Source organism: Squalius cephalus (genome assembly GCF_949319135.1).
Source record: "Squalius cephalus genome assembly, chromosome: 16".
Lineage (NCBI taxonomy): Eukaryota > Metazoa > Chordata > Actinopteri > Cypriniformes > Leuciscidae > Squalius > Squalius cephalus.
This window is the reverse complement of record NC_137137.1, coordinates 19,817,325-19,837,859: the sequence shown is the minus strand read 5'-3', so window position 1 is coordinate 19,837,859 and position 20,535 is coordinate 19,817,325. Positions and strand designations below refer to the sequence as shown.

The window sequence follows — 20,535 nt, the reverse complement described above, 5'->3', positions numbered from 1 at the left end:
GATTCAATATTGATTATTTTGGATATCAGGTACAATACATTGCAAATTTTCTCAAGGAAAACAAATCTCTTAACTAAATAGTTAATAGTAAACAGTCAGTTGTAGCCTATAGGCTTCATTAGCCTACTATAATATTGAAGGTAAAAATTAACTGATTTGTAGCCTATACAAACACTTAAAATACACTTTTATTTATTTTTATAATAATAAAGTTATATGAAATTATATAAAAATTTAAATGGTGGCTGTCATAAAAAACTTTCCAGATTTATTCAAACATGCATTAAATATTGAAGAATATTAAAAATTATAATGAATATGTAATACGGTGCATATATTTAACAAAATGCTACTCTCTAGAGTTAATTTTTCTAGCTGACTAACGAGTTTATGGTCACTGGATATGTTTTTTCTGAGGTAAATGTGACGTTACATGACACGGTTTACTAACGTCTTTCCACGGTTGAAACAGTGATTGAGCGATTCCATGTGACATGATACGGACTTCGATAAGTTGTACTCTATCTTTTAACACACTTTCAGATGCTGGTATATCTGGTATTATTAAGGTGGAAGAGAAGGTCATGTGCGCTCCGCGCTGCTGCTGCTGCTCTTGAGCTGAGCTGCGCCAGAGCGATCTCACGCCACAGCGCCAAAACGGTAATTTATGTTTTCGTAACAAATTGGACGTAATTTGAAATCTGAGACTTTGTTTCATATCAATAATAACAAAGCACAAAGATTATCGCGATTTATTAAATGGGATGCGCGCAACAATGTTCCATTCATTCATCAACTGAAAACAGGATAACTAATCGATTCTTGGGATTTAAGAATCGATATCGTTTCGTAAAAATGAAAATCGATTAAAATCGAGAAATCAATATTTTTTACCCAGCCCTACTATATCTAGAAGCTGAAGGAGTCTATGTGAAATGTGCAGCTTTTTGTGCAACCCAAAAAGAAAATGTTACACTATTTAGCTTGAAATACACAAAACTAGGGCCGCAACGACGCATCGACGTCATCGATTACGTCGACTATGAAAATACGTTGACACGCATGAAATGCGTCGACGCGTCACATTAATTATTTACGTTTAAATATCGAGTAATGGTGGCTTCTGCTTCATGGTGAAAATGACAGACCACGATTATCCAAAGTATGGGAATACTTTAAACTACGGCCGAACAGAAAGGTGCTTTGTTCACTATGCAAACTATGCCCCATTCGGCGACGATAAAATGGGCTTTAATTTATAACTTCAACTTAAATAGGCTATGTCAATGAAGCTTTCAGTGCATTTGCCAGTTTTTAAAAGTTGTGTATGCACATGTAGACTGGAGACCTGCACTCCCGCGGGACCCAACGCAACAGAGTGCGGCGCGGGAATATGGATCTGATGGCCGAGTGCGGGCGCGGGCGGTAATGCACCCGTGTGTGTGTGTGTGCTGGTTGCGGGAGAATAAAACAATTCGCGAGACTCCCGCAAAATAGAATTATCTATAAATTGAACATCTATAAACAAATAAATTGTCATTCATCTGTTGCACAAAAGCAACAAGAACAAACAAAATAGAAACGATTTACAGGCCAGAGTCTCTATCTATTTTTATAACATGTTTGCAGCATTGAACAATGTAGCCAATCACAGACAGATGTGTTGATTTCTTGAACGCAAATCAGATGCATTTATAGAATCCCCTCACCGCTCAAAATGGACTTTTTGTTCAGTGCTGAATTCTGCACACTGGCAAATCATCTGATTATAGCAAACAAAGTGTAGATATTATAAAATATTAATTGTGCAGCCAGTTTCATTTATAATAACAGAGATTTGTGAGATCGCGATGAACTGAGATGTCAGCTTTTTAGAAATTATTAAGGGAGAAATCCGTCCCGCGCAGGTCTCTAATGTAGACTTTAAAAACAAACAACTAACGTTATATTTACATTAACAGTAGCCTAGGCTGCAATCTAGTGTATGTGAACCTTTTTGCAGATAAACACAAGTGCATTGTCGGACAAGTTAATTGAGTAAATCATACTCCCACTACGGTAATTAATAACAGACTATATTAAACACATTTCCTAAATAGGCCTGTGACTGTATCTTACATTTTATGAAATAGTACCATTGGTTAAAAATAAAGCTTAAAATGCTTCCTGTTCGCATATTTCATAATAAAATGACAATTAGGCTACCCTTTCTGAAATAAATTTTCTTTTGTCATCATTCATAGATTTCATGTTAAAATAATATACAGATGCACTACCCTCTTCAAAATACAGCTGATATATTGTTGTACTTATTTATTGTAAAGTTTGCCAATGGATAAATCAGCTAATCCCCAAAATAATCATTAGGTTAATCGGAAAAATAATCGTTAGATTAGTCGACTAATCGAAGAAATAATCGATAGATTAATCGACAACAAATATAATCGTTAGATGCAGCCCTACACCAAACACTTCTTTTTGAAAAGTCTGCTCCTCACAAACAGGTAAATGAAACATATCTTGCTAAATGCATCAATCTGACCAGATGGATAGAAATCACAATCAAATCACAATCACAATCACATCGACTGACAAGCATGACCTAAAAATTTGAGTCAGATTTTGTCTAACAATGTACTGTAGATGGAGAGTACCTTTTGAGCAGCTAATGACTAATTTAACAACAACATGTATACATACCTTAGATTTTCTGTGTTGATCACTGTCAAAAGCATTCATTTTGAGTCAATGGCTCTGTGCAGAATGCAGTCACGTGTTATATTGAGGGGAAAATAACATCTATTATCAGTTCATATTGGCAGATATCTGAAAGCTGTTGTCGGTGCTGATTAACATAGATAAATCAGTCAACCTCTGCTTACTGTAGACTGCTGCTGATATTAGATCAACAGACACTGATAGAAAGCACAGCTTCTCTTCCAGTAAAGACTTGGGCACTCTTCCACATGAGTCAATACTTTATTATGCTGCCAGAAACTCACTCACACACACATTGCAAACTCATACTGGAACCAACTACCATACAGAATCCACAAGCCACAGCCCTCGTACAAGACACCAGGTATTAAGAACAGAGACCTGGAGTATTCAAGCTAAATGACATGAGGACTAAAGAATTTATTACAGCTTAAGAACAAGCACTTGGAGATTTAAATGGATGATGGTAAAGACATATTTAAATCCCAAATGCAGAGCTGCGGCCAGCTCATATCTCTAAACGGGCCACTCTGGACATCCTACAGGCTTGAGAAGAAAACAATGGGACATAGGATGTGACAGAGGGATTTTTCCAACAGGCAATTTCCACTGTCTTGCCCATGGCCATCCTTCATCTCAAACTGATTACTTTTCCTACCTCTCTTGATTTTTAACTGACCCCCATGATTTTGTTCATTTGAATAGCATAAGCTACACTCTAAAACATAATTCAGTGGCTTAGTAAATATCACAGTAATAATTAACTTTATTAACTTAATAAAATCTCTGAATATAATTTACTTGATTGTTTGAGTTAAACGTACCAAAATAATTGACACAAAATTCAACAGTTAATTTTGTCTCGAATTTAGTTTAGTTTTTTTCACTAAAGGAATTTATTATTTGACTAAATAATTATTTATTTATAATACACTTAATATATTTGTGAAATTTCTATCAAAATATTTGAGAATGGAGAATAAAAATGATCTGTTTCAAGATCCCCAAAAATATTCAAATTAATATTCTTAATATATTTAACACATTCTTAAGAAATTGAGTAAGTTTACTCAATTAAAATAATGCACCCCTCCCCCACCCTCTGAAGTGACGACAACTCAACGGTTGAGTGAGCGCGGGCTGTTTGAACTCTCTTCAGTCTCCAGAACAGACTCTTCTTCTCTTCTCAGCGTCACAGAATTGGTGCATTTCCTTTGTGAAATTCAGGTGTGTGCATGTTTTATTTTATCTATAAAATCATTACTGTGCTTTAAATCATTTTATTTAATGCAAAACGACACTGGGACGCAATGTGAGTCACCTAAACGAGTGTCACGTCTGTCTTTTCGCTGATTGAAATGCCTGATGCCTTCACGACTTTATTCCTAAAATTAATTTGGCTGATAATTTGGAATGTCCTCAGAACTGTGCACTGTTTATTTATTGGCAAGTTATGGAGGCAGTCGCGTCGCAGCATCTTTCGGATATGAGTGAAACCCAGAACGGCGGTCTGAAGTTCAAAGTTCACCCGCAGAACGCGAGTCCATCTCAGGCACTAGAACCAGAGCTGATCCGGTGGAAATTGGATAACAGACCGGTTGATTACACTTGAAGTACTTTTTAAATGCTGTATTGCTGTACTCATCAACAATAGAGGCCGATGACATGTATAACGTTACCTGTGGTTGTGTGGAGTATTTTACAAAGGCTTACAGGAAATTAAAAGTTAATATTACTCAAATAAAAACAATTAATATTGTTTTGTTTTTTAATGTTTTCCTCAATTATTGTACTTGCGGAAAACAAGCTTTTCGTACATGGATACAATGTTACATCTTTGGGCTAATTCAACACACTCAATATTTCCTATCTCGTATTATGCAAAGAAATCCTAAAGCTGGCATTTATATTTGAGAGTGACTTGTGTGGAGAAAGAAGATCCTTGAGGTCAGCAGTAAGTGGCTGATAGCAGGAAGGTGCAGCCTTTTTCTATTCATCTTCACACGCATCTGTCAATTTCGCCAGCTCTTTCACACACACAGCTGCTATATGCTCTGCTACGCAAAATCTGCCCACCCCTCACATCCTGTTTCATGAGCAGTTGCTTGTTTCATAATGGGGCAGTGAGTACAAAACCCAGAGGCAGAGAGAGTCACCACCAATACACTAGACCCGTACAACTGCTGCTGAGGATAATGTAAGGTAATGAAGAAAACACATCAGACAGATGACAGTCGGCCCACACACAGCCTTAACTCTACTCTGATATTCAGGTCGAAGTGCAAAAGGGTGCCGTGAGCATTCAGAGAACAGCTGAGCTTAACTCAAAACACAGACATTAGATACAGAGACTGGAAAAAAGATAAAATCCGTGGAAAATATCACAGTCATCAGGGCATTTGCTGATTACTTTTACCAAAAGTGTAACTAATTAGTGATGGGCCAATACACACACACTGCCATTCAAAAGTTTGTGATCGATAAGATTTTTTATGTTTTTAAAAGTCTCTTATACTCACCAAGGCAGCATTTATTTGATTAAAAAAAAAAAAAAAAAAAAAAGTGTTATATTGTTAAATATTATGACAAGCATATTATTGATAACCGTTTTCTATTTTAATATATTTTAAAACATACTTTATTCCTGTGGTGCAAAGCTGAATTTTCAGCATCATTACTCTAGTCTTCAGTGTCACATGATCCTTCAGAAATCATTCTAATATACTGATTTGATACTCAAAAAACATTCATTATTATTATCAATGTTGAAACATGTAAACTGCACATACAGTTTTGCATTAACTTCTAAATTTAATTTAATGTTTTTACTCCAATTTGTTGTTGAAATATAATCATTTACACACTGGATGTCATTTTCATGACAGACATTTTAAACTTACATTAAAGTGTCACATGATACTTCAGAAATCATTCTAATATACTGGATTTGACACTCAACAAACATTCATTATTATTATCAATGTTGAAAAAAGTTGTGGACAATTTTGATGAACTTTGAAATGAAAGTTCATTTGAAATATAATCTTTTGTAACATTATAAATGTCTTTAACTTTTGATCAATGTAATGCATCCTTGCTGAATTGATTTCTGAAAAAAACATTGATAATAATAATAGCCTAAACGTTTCTTGAGCAGCAAATCAGCGTATTAGAATGATTTCTGAAGGATCATGTGACACTGAAGAATGAAGTAACGATGATGAATGCTGATGTGATACTTTAATGTATGTTTAAAATATCTGTCATTAAAATGACTGCCAGTGTGTAAATTATATATTTCAGCAACAAATTGGAGTAAAAACATAAAATTAAATTTAGAAGTTAATGCAAAACTGTATGTGCAGTTTACATGTTTGCATGCAATTTGATACATCTAAAAATAAATAGGCTAGCAACTGAATTTAGGCTGATAGTTTGGGCTCCCTTTTATATTATAGTAATGTGCAAGTAAGGGCTACCTATATAGTTTACAGCATTAGCAAAGATAATTATTTATCCTTAAGAAACTTTTAATTATAACTGAATTCATTTAAAGACAAGAGACACAATAAAAAAGGCAATTTTATGTTTAGTTTTCTCCCCCCTGCTGTACCGAACTGTACCGAACAGTGATATCAAAATCGAGGTACGTACCGAGCTGTCAGTTTTGTGTACCATTAGACCTCTAATATATAGCCTACATATATATATATATATATATATATATATGCCCAAATTTGATAATTTTGAGATTATTTGCATAATCTGTGTCCCCTTGGCTGAATAACTCAACTGAAGAAGCATCTCTTGTTTCAAATCGGCATGAAATTGAAGTTGATATATAGGCTACTTTTCCCTATTGTGAGCTAGGGTATCTGAGTGAAACAGCTTCTCGAACAAGAAAAAATATTTATGGCCGGGCTTGATTTTATCCACTGGGAATTGATTGGATTGATGCTTGACGGGTTGTCCCGCCCTCCCTGACGCTAGTGAACACGTCATCAGAGAAGAGAAGTCACTTCAAGAGGAAGTTATTTTGATTAAAGATTATGAGGGTGTATGAATTTAAAAATATATAATGATATGCACAGATACACAATTTATAATACTGCAATATTCAGAAACAAGTGCCTTTTCATAGTGATTTTCAGTTTCAACAGCAAATGACAGCAGAACTTTCAACTGCTCATTCAATTTAATAAACAATTCGGTTGCTCTACAAAAACAAGAGCCTGCATTCATACTGTGCCTGCAGTCAACTCAATGTCAGGAACGCACAGGGCTCATGTGGCTCAGTAGAACACACAAATACATTCTATCACTCAATACAGTCTATCCCCAGCACTCGACACCACAATCACTATCTGAATACATGCTGTACTTGACACCCAGTGTCACATGAACGCATACAGACACGCCGCACACCTACATTTTTAGTCCCTCTAGCTGGCTTCTCTCCAGATTACTAAAAATGTCAGAGAAGTAGCAGCTGCTATTGATGTGGTTGTGCAGACAAACAATGACTTTCTCCACAGACCGCCACCACTGCAAGACCACTTGCACTTGACACCACTGCTGACAACTACAGAACTCTTACAAAGAGCACAAACGCTGAGCGTGCACCCAAACACAGCTAGTTTAAAACATCGGTACACTACAGCCGCACTACGGACATTCACTTTCTTAGAGAATCTGTTTTTAAACAGACTGATTAAACATTTGAGGTGAGAAGTGATCAGAATGTATTCTGACTAAGATTGCTCACTATTCATAAACACAGAACAAACAAATAAAGCTGTAGGTAAAAAGGAAGTTGTAATAGCTCTCTTTTGCTTAGCAGGAACTACTCACAAAATGCTGCTGTGCTGATGTGAATATGATGGGTTCATGTGATAATCAGCTTCTACAGTCAAATCAAACAGGGTAAACCTGTCAGCAGTGCTTGGATGAAATTCTCATATCGACAGAACGGGCATGCATACATTTGCTTATATTCATGTATATGCAGGTCAAAATCTGAAAGACTTTGCTGTTATTTTAAGCTGTGTAGCAAGTCACCATTGTGTAACAAAGAAAGAGGAACTGATTGTAGAGATAAAACGGGAGGCGTCTGAGAATAGAGGAGAGGTGAGTAGTGTCTGTTTGCCCAATCCCTGTGAAGGGCTGCGGGGAGTGGTGGACACTGACAGTTAGCCTAGTCCTCCAGACAGTGCATTTGCTGAACTTTAATGGGGCACTCAGCACTGGTACTCCATTCTGACCACATACAAAATTGATGTCAGATCAAGGACTTCTTCTAAAACACCCAGGATGCCTCTGTGCTATCCACTCCACACTCCACCAGACACTTAAGATCAAATTGCCTTCTTATAATGCATTCAAATGGTTCAAAACACCACCCACCCACTACCAACAACGCCAACATGCACATCCCTTGCAGTAAAAACAAAGGCTCCACGACCTTTGGCATGTAGCCAATAGTCAAATAGTCTTAATGGTATTTGCAGCCTATTTACTCTGGCCTTTTTTTAGCAATCAAACACTTGGCCATGGGCACATGTTTACAACACTCACAGCACACACTGACCACCACTAGTGCAGGACAGATGCCATGGGAGTTAGTTCAAGACTCTGCCTTAGCTAATGGGATCAGTCAGGCTCAATTCTGATCGAATCAAGTCATACATTAAGATTAAGTAACATTCTGCAATAGTGCATTTTGTCTAAAAGCAAACAAACTTGACTTTACAGCTTTATTACCATGTAGTTTTGCTCCAATATAGATTGTCCATTTCACCCTTCAACACTCACACTAAAACAAGCCATTTTTTTTGTACTTGTATGACTCCAAATAGCAGAACAATGACTTTATCTCACTCAATGCATGTCAAAAGGAAATAGAAAAATATTTTGGACCTATGCATGACTGATCTGCATAAACGTCTCTCCAGATATGGTGCCATCAACAGCAGATACGGGGTACTATTGCCTCACTGAGCTAACAAACACAGCAGTGTCAACATTACACACACAGCACACTAGTGGTTACGTCATGCTGATAGCACTCCACCACTGGGGGAACTCCAGCAATTCTGTCTTATCTAACTGTGCCTGATATGACACAACTGATGCTGATAGCAGGCAACAGAGCTCAACACAAAGGTGGGTGAAAGGAGAATGCTTTTAGCCTGTCTTCTAACAGGGCTATTCGCTGACCAGAAACACCTGTAAAAATTCTTCATGAAAGTAGTGAAAAAATGATATAAAAGATAATTATAGTAAAGTGCTCTTTAAAGCAACAAACTTAAGCTAATTAACTACAACATGACGCCAGAAATATAATTTGGGCTTTAGCGAGCATAAGAGATTTTTCAACATTTAAAAAAACAATAACGAGCTCAAACATTTGAACATTAGTTTAATATATAAACATTAATAATGTGTAAATATAGTCTACATGGACATGGCTGATGATGATGAACACCTTTAATGAATGACAAAACTCTCTTCCACAATGAAACAATAACATTTGCACAGTGATTGCAGGAGCAGATCTTCTGGAGCCTTTTAGAGGCAGCACTGCAATGGGGCAAAACCCACCCATTACAACACAGCCAACTCAGCAAAGTGGTCCACCACAGTCAATACAAAGAGTGACAGCATGATGGGAAGCCAAGAAGTCTGCTTACAAAGAAAGCATATTGCATATAGTTCATTTCCTTGATGCACCACTCTAGCTGCTCATTTATCAAAATGAAGAATGGTCAAGGATAAACACTTTGTAATGTATGTTATCAACTCCTTATCTTGTCCCTGAATACTACTTGAGCATGTTCCGCAGTTCATACAAGGAGAAACAAGGCATCTGACATAAATTAACGAAAAGGCCTGCTGTAATAAAGCTTGCAGCTGCAAAACTGCTGTGCACCATGTATTAGAGTTTATGCAAAGCATTTTGAAAACGGACAGAGATAAAGTGGTAAACTAGCTGCGCATTTCATCAGACAATGCTTAAAGACAAACTCATTTATTTGCAATGCTTATCACTAATCTGAATGGAGCAGAGAGGAGAGGGAGAAAGAATATCATAACTCAAAACTCAACACAGAGGGTGGAACTGGAGTTGATGCCAGTCCAAAACAAATCTGTTGTTTTCTGGCCATGAGTCCTGGCGGCCCTGCAGAGCAAAGAGGTTGTCTGAGGCCAGTTATGTTTTGGGTTCAGGCATCTCGCTGGTCCACTTATGACACTGTGCTTTGTTCTCTTCTGATGTACAGTGGGAAAGAATGCTGCTCAAGAGAAAAAGAAGAAGAAAAAAAAACCTCCGCTGGCCCATGTCCAATTACACTAATACACTTAAGCTGTGTGGCCTCCATTTTTCACATTCCACTGCCTTTCATGTGCAAATCAACAGCTGTTGACAAGCATTTGGTATCCACTATGATTTATTGAGCCTTAATAACAACATCCGAGAAATGGAAAGCGAGCGAGTATAGTCGCAGCCTCGTCGAGAGCTTTGTGAAGGGGGCGGGGAGGTGCACAAAAGATGTTATCCCATCGTGTTTATGCAAGACTTCAGCACTTTCTGAGCGATATTTACAGTACAATGAAGGAAACCAAAGTCTGCTTCACACGAAAACAATGGAACAGTGAGGCAGTGTAGAGACTCGTGAAGTGCTACACAAATAATCGCAGTTCAGTACGTCACTGCACGAGCTCCAGCTCTAAATATGGGCTCACAAACCACATATTGTTGAAGTCTGTGAAGGCTATTCCCATGCACTAATGCTCTTTAGCCCTTAATGTTATCTGTGTAGTGGGGGATAAGCATTTGATAGGCGCTATATATATATATATATATATAATATATATATATATAATATATATATATATATATATATATATATATATATATCATAAGATCTGTGTCAATCTAACCCAAAATTATTTTACTAAATTAGTAGAGCAGTCAATTAACAAAACGATTTTGTTCGAAGCTCTATAGTATAAGAAACAACATTATGTAGCGCTATTCTTTCTAATAAACCAGGACCATGTTGCAGCACCTAGACACGTACAATAATGAGAAGTTGACAAGAAATCCTAAATACCACTGATCTAACGTTAATCTGATTAACACCGAAGACACATTCAAAACAGACTGAAAATACACGCCTCATCCTCTGCTTGCACCCGGCAGCGTTACTACAGAACTAACGTTAGCTAAGCATTCAATACCACATAGGAGCTAACTCAACTAACGTTAGCTCAAACCAAAAAAAAAAAAAAAAAAACGCTCAACGGTGACAGTGTGCTTGGCCAAAAACATTGTATATAATTGTAGAGAGCTAGCTGAAAACATAATGTAACGCACCGGGTGAAATTTAGCGACATTCCCTCTAACGTTAAAGCATAAACACTGCTAGCTATGCTAACGTTAACTAGCCGAATAGTCTTCATGGAGGGGTTGATTTCCGCCTTGCGCAGCGACGCTCATTCAATCTAGCCGAGGGTCAGTGAAGGAATAACGACCGTTAACCCCCGACAGACCCTGTTTCTCCGTCAAACGGATCGGAGAACTCTCGGCGCCCTTAAAACCGATAAACTGCTGACAGACTCGTGGGCAAAACGTCTTGTAGTAACTTACCTCTCCGCGGAAGGTGAAGGTCTGTCGCTACTGGAGGTTTATGTAGTTTCTGAGGGAAAAGAAATGAAGAAATGTCCACGAATAATCCACATGTACGGCTTGCTACGGGCGTGTTTTCGTCCTCGTTGCTTTGAGACCCAAATCCACTTGAGCGCCGCGCTTCTGTCGTGTGAGAAACTAAGCTGCTCTCGCGCTCCCTCAATGGTTCGGCCTTCTCGCGCTCCTCGTCTGTTTTTCTTTCTCCGCCGTCTGTTTTACTCGCGTTTGCGCCCTCTTATCTCCAAACGGCAGTTATTCGAGAAGAGCAGTTCCTGCCCATTTTGTCTAGTTGTTTTTCGCAGCAGTGACTGTAAATACACGAAGTGACCGAACGAGAATCTCTGCGGATCAAAGATGACTTGAGTCCGTGTGTGTGTGACTGACTGACTGCTGTGCTGCTTGCAAAGCGATAGTCTGCTGGACGTCAAGTGCAGCTTCTCAGCTCTTAAAGGGCCAGTGCGTTTAAAATAGGTCCCACTGTAAATTTAGATAGATAGATAGATAGATAGATAGATAGATAGATAGATAGATAGATAGATAGATAGATAGATAGATAGATAGATAGATAGATAGATAGATAGATAGATAGATAGATAGATAGATAGACAGATAGATAGATAGATAGATAGATTATGTAATGTTTTAAGAATGTTGTAAGAAAATTAACATGATAATTGCTCAAAATGGCTCCTCAAATGATAAATCAAATGCTTAAACTGTTTCAGTAGCATAAACTCTACTTTTTTTAACTTAATTTTGTTAGGAAAAAAAGCTTCCATCATCTAATGTCTAAAATCAAAATAATACTAATTACTCTGAGAAGGTTCTGCAATTGAACTTTTTGCAGATACAGTGGGGGAAATAATTATTTGATCCCCTGCTGATTTTGTAAGTTCGCCCACTTACAAAGAAATTAAGGGTCTAATCTAGGTTTATTTTAACGGATAGAGACAGAATATCAACCAAAAAATCCAGAAAAACAAATTATATAAAGGTTGCAAATTGATTAGCATTTGACAGCAAGAATTCTGCCTCCCACAGATTGGTTATGTGGCCATGTGGAACACAGATTAGTCCTGTCACTTTAAGAAAGTACTCCTAACGTCCTAATGTCAGTGGACACCTGTCCATAGAGACTGTATCTTCTATTCCATCCTCTCCACCACCATGGGCAATACCAAAGAGCTGTCAAACGTCAGGGACCAGATTGTAGACCTGCACAAGGCCTGGAATGGGCTACAAGATCATCAGCAAGAAGCTTGGAGAGAAGGATACCTGTTGATGTGATTATTCGGAAATTGAAGAAATACAAAATGAAAAATCAATCGCCCTCGGTCTGTAGCTCCATGCAAGATCTCGCCTCATGGGGTACGGATGATCATGAGAAAGGTGAGGGATCAGCCCAGAACTACACAGGAGGAGCTTGTAAATGATCTCATGGCAGTTGGGACCACAGTCACCAAGCAAACCATTGGTAACACACTACACTGCAATGGATTGAAATCCTGCAGCACCCGCAAGGTCTCCCTTCTCAAGAAGGCACATGTAGAAGCCCATCTGAAGTTTGCCAATGAACATCTAATGATTCAGAGAAGGCTTGGGAGAAAGTGCTGTGGTCAGATGAGACCAAAATTGAGCTCTTTGGCATCAACTGAACTTGCCATGTTTGGAGGAAGAGAAATGCTGACTATGACCCCAAGAACGCCATCTCTACAGTCAAGCACGGAGGTGGAAACATTATGCTCTAGGGCTGTTTCTCTGCTAAGGGTACAGGGCAACTTCACTGTATTGAGCGGCCAATGGACGGGGTCATGTACTGTCAAATCTTGGACGAGAACCTCCTTCCCTCAGCCAGAACACTGAAGATGGGTCCTGGATGGGTCTTCCAGCATGACAATGACCCAAAACATACCTCCAAGGCAACAAAGGAGTGACTCAAGAAGAAGAACATTAAGGTCATGGAGTGGCCTAGCCAGTCTCCAGGCCTTAATCCTACTGAAAATCTGTGGAGGGAGCCGAAACGTTGAGTTGCCAAACAACAGCCAAGAAACCTTAAGGATTTAGAGAGTATCTGTAAAGAGGAGTAGAACAAAATCTCTCCTGAGATGTGTGCAAACCTGGTGACCAACTACAAGAAATGTTTTACCTCCGTGGTTTCTCCACAAGTACTAAGGCCCGTTTTGCTTGGGGATCAAATACTTATTTCCCTCACTGAAATGCAAATCAATTTTTAACCTTTATATATTGGGTTTTTGGTTGATATTCTGTCTCTATCCGTTAAAATAAACCTACCAGAAAAATTATAGACCCTTCATTTCTTTGTAAGTGGGCAAACTTACAAAATCAGCAAGGGATCAAATGATTATTCCCCCCACTGTATGTCTATTGTGTGAGATTTAATGGTATAATCCACCCAAAAAATGAAAATGATGTCATCATTTACTCACCCTATGTTTCTTCTGTGGAACATAAAGGAAGATGCTCTAAATAATGTTGGTAACCAAACAGTTTCGTTTCCCATTGATTTTCATTGAATGGACAAAAACTACAATGGGAACCAAAACTGTCTAAAATTCCCAAATACGTTTATTTGTGACTAACTTATTTAGACCACAAACCTTGGTCTGCATAATGATAGATGGCCAAACAAAATATCAGAGGTTCTGTCATCCAACTGAAATATCACTGCACTTCCAGAAAACACATGCACACTTTCGCAAATGGCTCTTGCAGACACTAATGTGTTGTACCCCCTGAGCGGTCTCTCCAGGCCCTCCACATCTGGGCTATTTGAAGCCCGTGGAGAGACAAGCTGTGGATACAGTGTTTTAACATTGAAGAATAGTGTCAGAGAGATCACACTGTTGGCTCAGTAAATGACCTGTGGTTTCTCTAATGATCTGAATCCTTTTCTCTGCAGCTCAGCCACCCACGGCCATCAGGCACCGACAGTTACGCATCCGTGACGCTCCAGAATTAATCAACCTTTCCCGAGGAGTCTTATATGTCAACAGAGTATCATTTCCATACCTCTGTGTAAATGATGTTGACCCGCTAGGGGCATATTGTTTGTGTGGGCAGCTCCTTTATTCAAGCCCTTGTGTAATCGGCGGTTTTTACTGTAAGCATCCGTAGCTTTGCCTGCTCATTACATGTGATTCCGCTTTTCTAAAGTATAACAATATGGCGGTGATCTCACAGGATGATTCTCTGACACACAGCCACCTCATATCTTTGCCCTGTGGTGCTAATCTCTTGTGTGTGAGTCTACGGATTTGCATGTTGACATTTACAATGGATGTGTGTCAGGATAACCTTCAGAGAGCCAGCGAAAATAGAAAAAAGAAATCTCTGAATTGGCATTCATAATCATGAGTCAGTCGTTTTTTCACATCGCCTCAAATGCTTGATGTTCCAGTGCTCTTTCGCCTCGAGGGAGAGGCCAAATGACTGAAATGAACTCAGGAATAATGTTGAAAGAATGATTTCTAGTCAGATTTGATCAGATGAAATATATATTTATGCCAATCTGATCTGATTATTTACATGGAAAAGTGTCTTATGTGTAATACAGTAACATCAAGGCCAGGTTGGGTTGACCTACATTCAGTTTCCAAATTACTCCATGATGTCAGAAGGGTTTGTTTTTCTTTTGCTCTGTTTTTCTTTCTGCTCCGCAGTCTTTTCATTCTCTTTATCCATCCAGTTTTCCACCCATCCATGCGGCTGCACCACCATTCCTCTGTCTTTCTCTCTCTCCTGGGTCACCCGCCACTGAAGAGGAAAGAGGCTTGTTTATTTTATCAAAGTTCCCCAGAGCCTAAAGTGTCACGGTGTTATCTCACCCAAATCTCTACAATGCCAATTACTCAGTACTGCGATAAAGTTAAAGCAGTTAAAGTTGCCTGTGTGTGTGGATTAACAGAGAAGCAAACCCAACGGGGTATATCAAATATTGCAATCATATTCCACCGACCATTATAACTTTGTCCTTTTATTGTTTTGCAATAGATTGCTATGTGGTTTCCTTACAATAAACTGCTCGTGGAAAACAAGTTCAGGGATTTGGATGAGAAGTGAAAGATGAACTGTGTAACAGTAAAACAGAATGTTCAGCACACACACAAAAAGCAGGGCAGGAAACAAATGAATGGTGAAATATGGGCATTACAGAATGAATTCAAGCTGAATTGCCAATTGGCTCTGGTTAACATTAGGATTAATGGTATTTTTGCAGAAAAAAAAACATGAAACATTAAATATGGACAAAATTTACAATGGAAGTCAATGGGAACCGAAACTGTTTGGTTACCAACAAACTTCAAAATATCTTCTTTTGTGTTCCGCAGAAGAAAGAAATGCATACGTCATTTTTATTTGATTAATATAAATGATTTGATCTCAAAACATTTTTTCAAAAAGTAATATACATAAATGAAACATTCACATTAAGATAAGATTATCATGCATTTAGAAAATAAATAGTGAATTTCCATTTCATGCGACTTTAACTTAAAACATTTCTTGAAAATGTGATAAAAGATTTTTCTTCTTTTTGGAAACCAACATGAATACAAAGAATACATTTCTTAGAATTTTTAAACCATATTTAAAAAAAAAAAAAAAAAGCTTGTTTCCTAAGAATAACACTCATCCAATAAGACCAAGAACATGTATTTAGAATTTAAATACAGTCCATTTTTTAATTTCTGTCTTTAACACTTCTTTGGGAGAATTGCACTTTCAGTTAGCTCTGCATATTAAACTAAAAAAAAAAATTCAGATTCATTGGAAGCAAAGCAATGGAAGTCCCTTCTCACCACAATGCCTTCCCTCTTCTGCTCTTTTGTTCTGTCAGGCTTCGGGAAAAAAAATCTGCTCAGCTGCACACACACATTTATATCTAAGCCGGCATCAAAGTCTTATCCCTGCTGGTTCTTCTGCAAGCAAAGTTTTAGCTACAAGCTATTGATTTCAAAGCCTCTAAATTGGTGGTTATCAAGGAGAGAGCCATTAGGCTAGCTCAAATTAATGATGAGCAACATCAACAGAGGCAGCGGGTGGAGAGAGGGGGTTGGAAATGATGGAGGGCGCTCAAAGTAGCTCACCCTGTTGATACAGCTGAAGACATTACCATGGCACAAAAGTGACAAATGAATTTGGCTGACAAGAAAGAGAAAAAGAAAACGCCGCTTTTATTTAGATACGCTCAGGCGGATGGTTACTTCACACAGCCACATCTGTGATAACAATTCCACATGCTGGATTCCACGGACAGATCATCTACATTCCAGACTCTCGCCACACAGTTTACTCAAAGTCTTCCAGCACGCACACACACTCTCCGTTACGCTTTTTGTTACTTCCCATCTGCGGAAATGAAGCCACCCGTCAAAACTTTGAAAGATGGACCCATTTTAGGCATTACATAATTAGTCTACAAGGAAAAGTAATAGGAAAAGATTTGAGCGGTGATAATAAAAATGAGGAGACATATTTGGAACAGCGTGAGAGTTATATATAGCATCTTTATAATTATATCACAAATTCTCAATCAGCAAAAGAGGGACAAGAGAGAGAGAGAGAGGTGTGTGTGCACTCTTCAGGTCTAGACAAAATTTTACGTACCAGAGCTGGCTTTCATTACCGCAACCAACCAGAGAACAGGGGGAACATTCCAGAGAATTATCCCTCCCCAGCCGAGAAAGAAAGAGAGGGAGAATAAAAGAATAGAGGATATGAGGAGCAGGTGACATTTGCTCAAAGAAAGGAGGAGAATGGACAGAAAATATATCTGTATGAAATACAACATCAATAAAAGTGAGGATGTTGGGTGGCCTTTAAATTAATCTCACATCCTCCAGCCCTCCACACACACACACACACACACACACACACACAGAAGAGCACTGGCAGAATGGCTGTAGGGTGTGTTGAGTAATGGTAGAGATAAATCATCAGCTCCTCAACGTTTCTCCTTCTGTCCAAAGGAAGAGCTTGGCTTTAGGGTCTAGAGTCAATACGTTTTACATACACAGATCTTATAAGCTATTTAAGTGAGAATGTCTCATAGACACACACTGTAAACATTTCAACCCACTAAAGTTTAGTTCAACTGCCGCCTTAAAGGCACAATATGTAATTTTCTCCGCTAGAGGTCGCTTATTCAAAACAAAGGTGTAGCTTGATGACGCCGTGAAAGAGTGTGGAATCATGGGAGTTGTCGTCTTCACCTCCACAGCCGACGGATAGGAATCCGACGGACTCGGGCAGAAATCATGTTCATGGATGAGCTAATGTATTAAAGTTTTATTAAGCAGGGCGGGCAGAGAGCCGTGTGAGTGGAACGAGGCCGCTGGAGCAAATGCTAATGAGAGAGACCTGCTTCCACATTAATTCATGTGCCCATGCAATCTTTAATAAAAAAAAAAAACTTGCCCAGCCTCTTGCAACAACATCTCATTTCTTCCCTGATGACGTGTTTACTGACGCGAAGGCGGGACAACCTGTGATTCACGACGACACGAGATCCACAGCAAGAGCAAACCACAAAACTCCAACAAGCCAACCAATTCCCAATGGTCCTGTCCTACTTTTTTTCTTGTTCAAGAAACCGTTTTCACTCAGATATATGTCACAATAGAAAAGATTATCAACTTCTGTTTCATGCCAACTTTAAGGTAGCTGACTTATTGCCTCGCTGCCTTATCAGGCATTGACTTTGCAGGCAGAGTTTGCGCACAAAGGTACCTCGCGAAACTGATTTCAGACACACTTCTGAGGCAGCATAACGGTTTAATGATCTACAGCAAAATAGGGAGAGTAATCAGTCTTTCAGAATGATTACGGCTGATGAGTGGTGAAAAAAAACAACCATTGACAGCCAATCCGAATTAACCTGACTTTAAAGAGTTTGTGCATTTAAAGTGGCAGACGACATAACTAAAGCGTGCGCTTATAATAAACAGAGCGTGATCGTCTATTGGTGAGAACCCTAATATAGTTAGCTATCATCATATTTATGGTCGTAGCATCACTAGACCCTTTTTGTTATGACACACACAAAAAAAACCTCAGTAAAATATTACTGATAAATTATAACGAATAATCGTATAACGACTGGAGAATCATTTCCCCTGATAATGTGGGGGAAGGATAGAAATACCGTTTATGATTAAAACATTTTACAATGCAGTGGTTTTCATACTAAGACGCTACAGCTAAACCTTACCCTCACATAAACCGGCTGATCAGAATATTTAAAGTAAAACATACTCACAAGTCATTTTTTTAAACATTGCATTATATTTGTGAGGACATGTTCATGTTTATTTAGCCATCTGAATGAGGGCATAGCATAGATATCTAAATGTTTTTATTTAAAGATAATTATAATTAGTATAGACTAACCCTAACCTAAACCCTAAAAGGAAACTTTTTGCACACTGGTGTCCAGGGCCTTTAGTGTAATCATTCTTCCTTCTTTTCTCTCTCTCTCTTTCTTTGGTTCTTTAGCAGGCATACACAGATGGCCCTATTGACCGCTCACATACTTGACATTCCAGCCTGTATTCCAGTGTCTGCCTTCCTCGGGCCTGCAGCCAGCACTCTTTTCCCCATTTCTTTTTTTCTGTCTCAAGTTGTTATGTTCAGCACTCTTAGAAAAGTGTCTTTTGGTACAAAGCACAGCCTGGTAGACTGCAATCACAGCACACTCTCTGTACAGCAGTCTGTCACACACACACACACACACACACACACACACACACACACACACACACACACACACACACAGAGAGAGAGAGCCAGAAAAAGAAACCACCCACACTTTCGCTTCCTCTAAACACTATAACAGAATTGGACAAAGATACTGGTCATGTCTTTCCATTACAGACCATGTCAGCTGGAGTGTTTGTATGACTGTAAAAACAAGTTTACATAATATTTAAAGTAGCCTATAGGGGAGCGCGGGACACAACCTAACGCGGGGTTAAATGTAACACGGACCTTTTACATAGTTAGTCAGGGTCAAGCAGGTTGTGTTTCCGCTTATTTTTTCTCGCTGCCAGAAGACGATCTCCCGCTGATTTGTGGAAAGTTTTGATAAGATTTCATGAAGTTCTGGACAAAGAATGTTTTGACACCATGCAAGTAAATTTTTTCATCATAGGTTTTTTTCGTTTTCTGAGTTGGGTGTGTACGTCACCAAATCTAACTTTATATTACCTTAATCACTGTCTTGTTGGCTAAAACATTTTGAAACATATCAGCAACTCCTAGCAACTGTTAGCTAGGCTTAAAATATTTTTTACGCAGCAGGGTTAGTTGTAGCACGGTGTTACAACCAAGCCGTCAAGTGTACAACGATAATGAAATGAAAACAGGGAGCCACACAACTTTTCACGTTTCAGTATTTATTTATATATTTATTTTGCCACATTTTAAACTGTGTTGGACTTTCACAAACAATGTTATGATTTTTCTGACATTTGTTTACTGTGCATTGATCACTTGTTTATTTATTAAGAATATAGCCAGTTTGTCATGCAATAAACGCTTTAAAATGTGATTTTAAGCTCGTTTTTATTATTATTACTGTTATTATTATTATTAATAATAATAATTTTGCATGCAGCTGCCACACACAAATATAATTCAATTGCAATTACAATATTTAATGATTTAATTTAATTTATTTATTTATTGCAAAACTTTGCAGCCCTTTCCTATATCTCTATCCATGATATTGATCCATAGACGGATGATTGGATGAGGGATGGATGTATGGATATCTATCTACACAGATGTACAAACAATATGAAACTATACAGATAAAATATTACTGAATTATGTGTGTTACACACAAGTGTTACAACTAACCCCTCTGTCTGTTACAATTAACCCCACATATGGGGTAAGTTGTAACATTTGCACTTACGCCATTTTCAGTGCAACTGTACGAAAATGGTAGGTCCTAAAAAACTTTAAGTGTTCATTTGTAGCAGAGATGTGTATTTTTCTTGTGTAAAAAAAGAAGAAGATTAATCTAACTTAATTATTTTTTTAATAATTGAGCCAAAACCAAAATATGTTAGGTTGTGCCCGGCTCTCCCATAGATTGTGCGTGAGAA

General features: G+C 38.2%; 1 protein-coding gene across 4 annotated transcripts in view; it reads right to left on the bottom strand.

The window, feature by feature from the left end:
• ncor2 (nuclear receptor corepressor 2) overlaps positions 1–11,823 on the bottom strand; it is a 117,882-nt gene extending 106,059 nt beyond the window's left edge. For all 4 annotated transcript variants that reach the window (XM_079896701.1, XM_079896703.1, XM_079896702.1 and 1 more), the window contains exon 1: positions 11,366–11,823. The gene's annotated coding sequence lies outside the window, so the exon portion shown is untranslated. The remainder of the gene's footprint in view (positions 1–11,365) is intronic.
• Between the last annotated feature and the right edge of the window lie 8,712 nt (positions 11,824–20,535).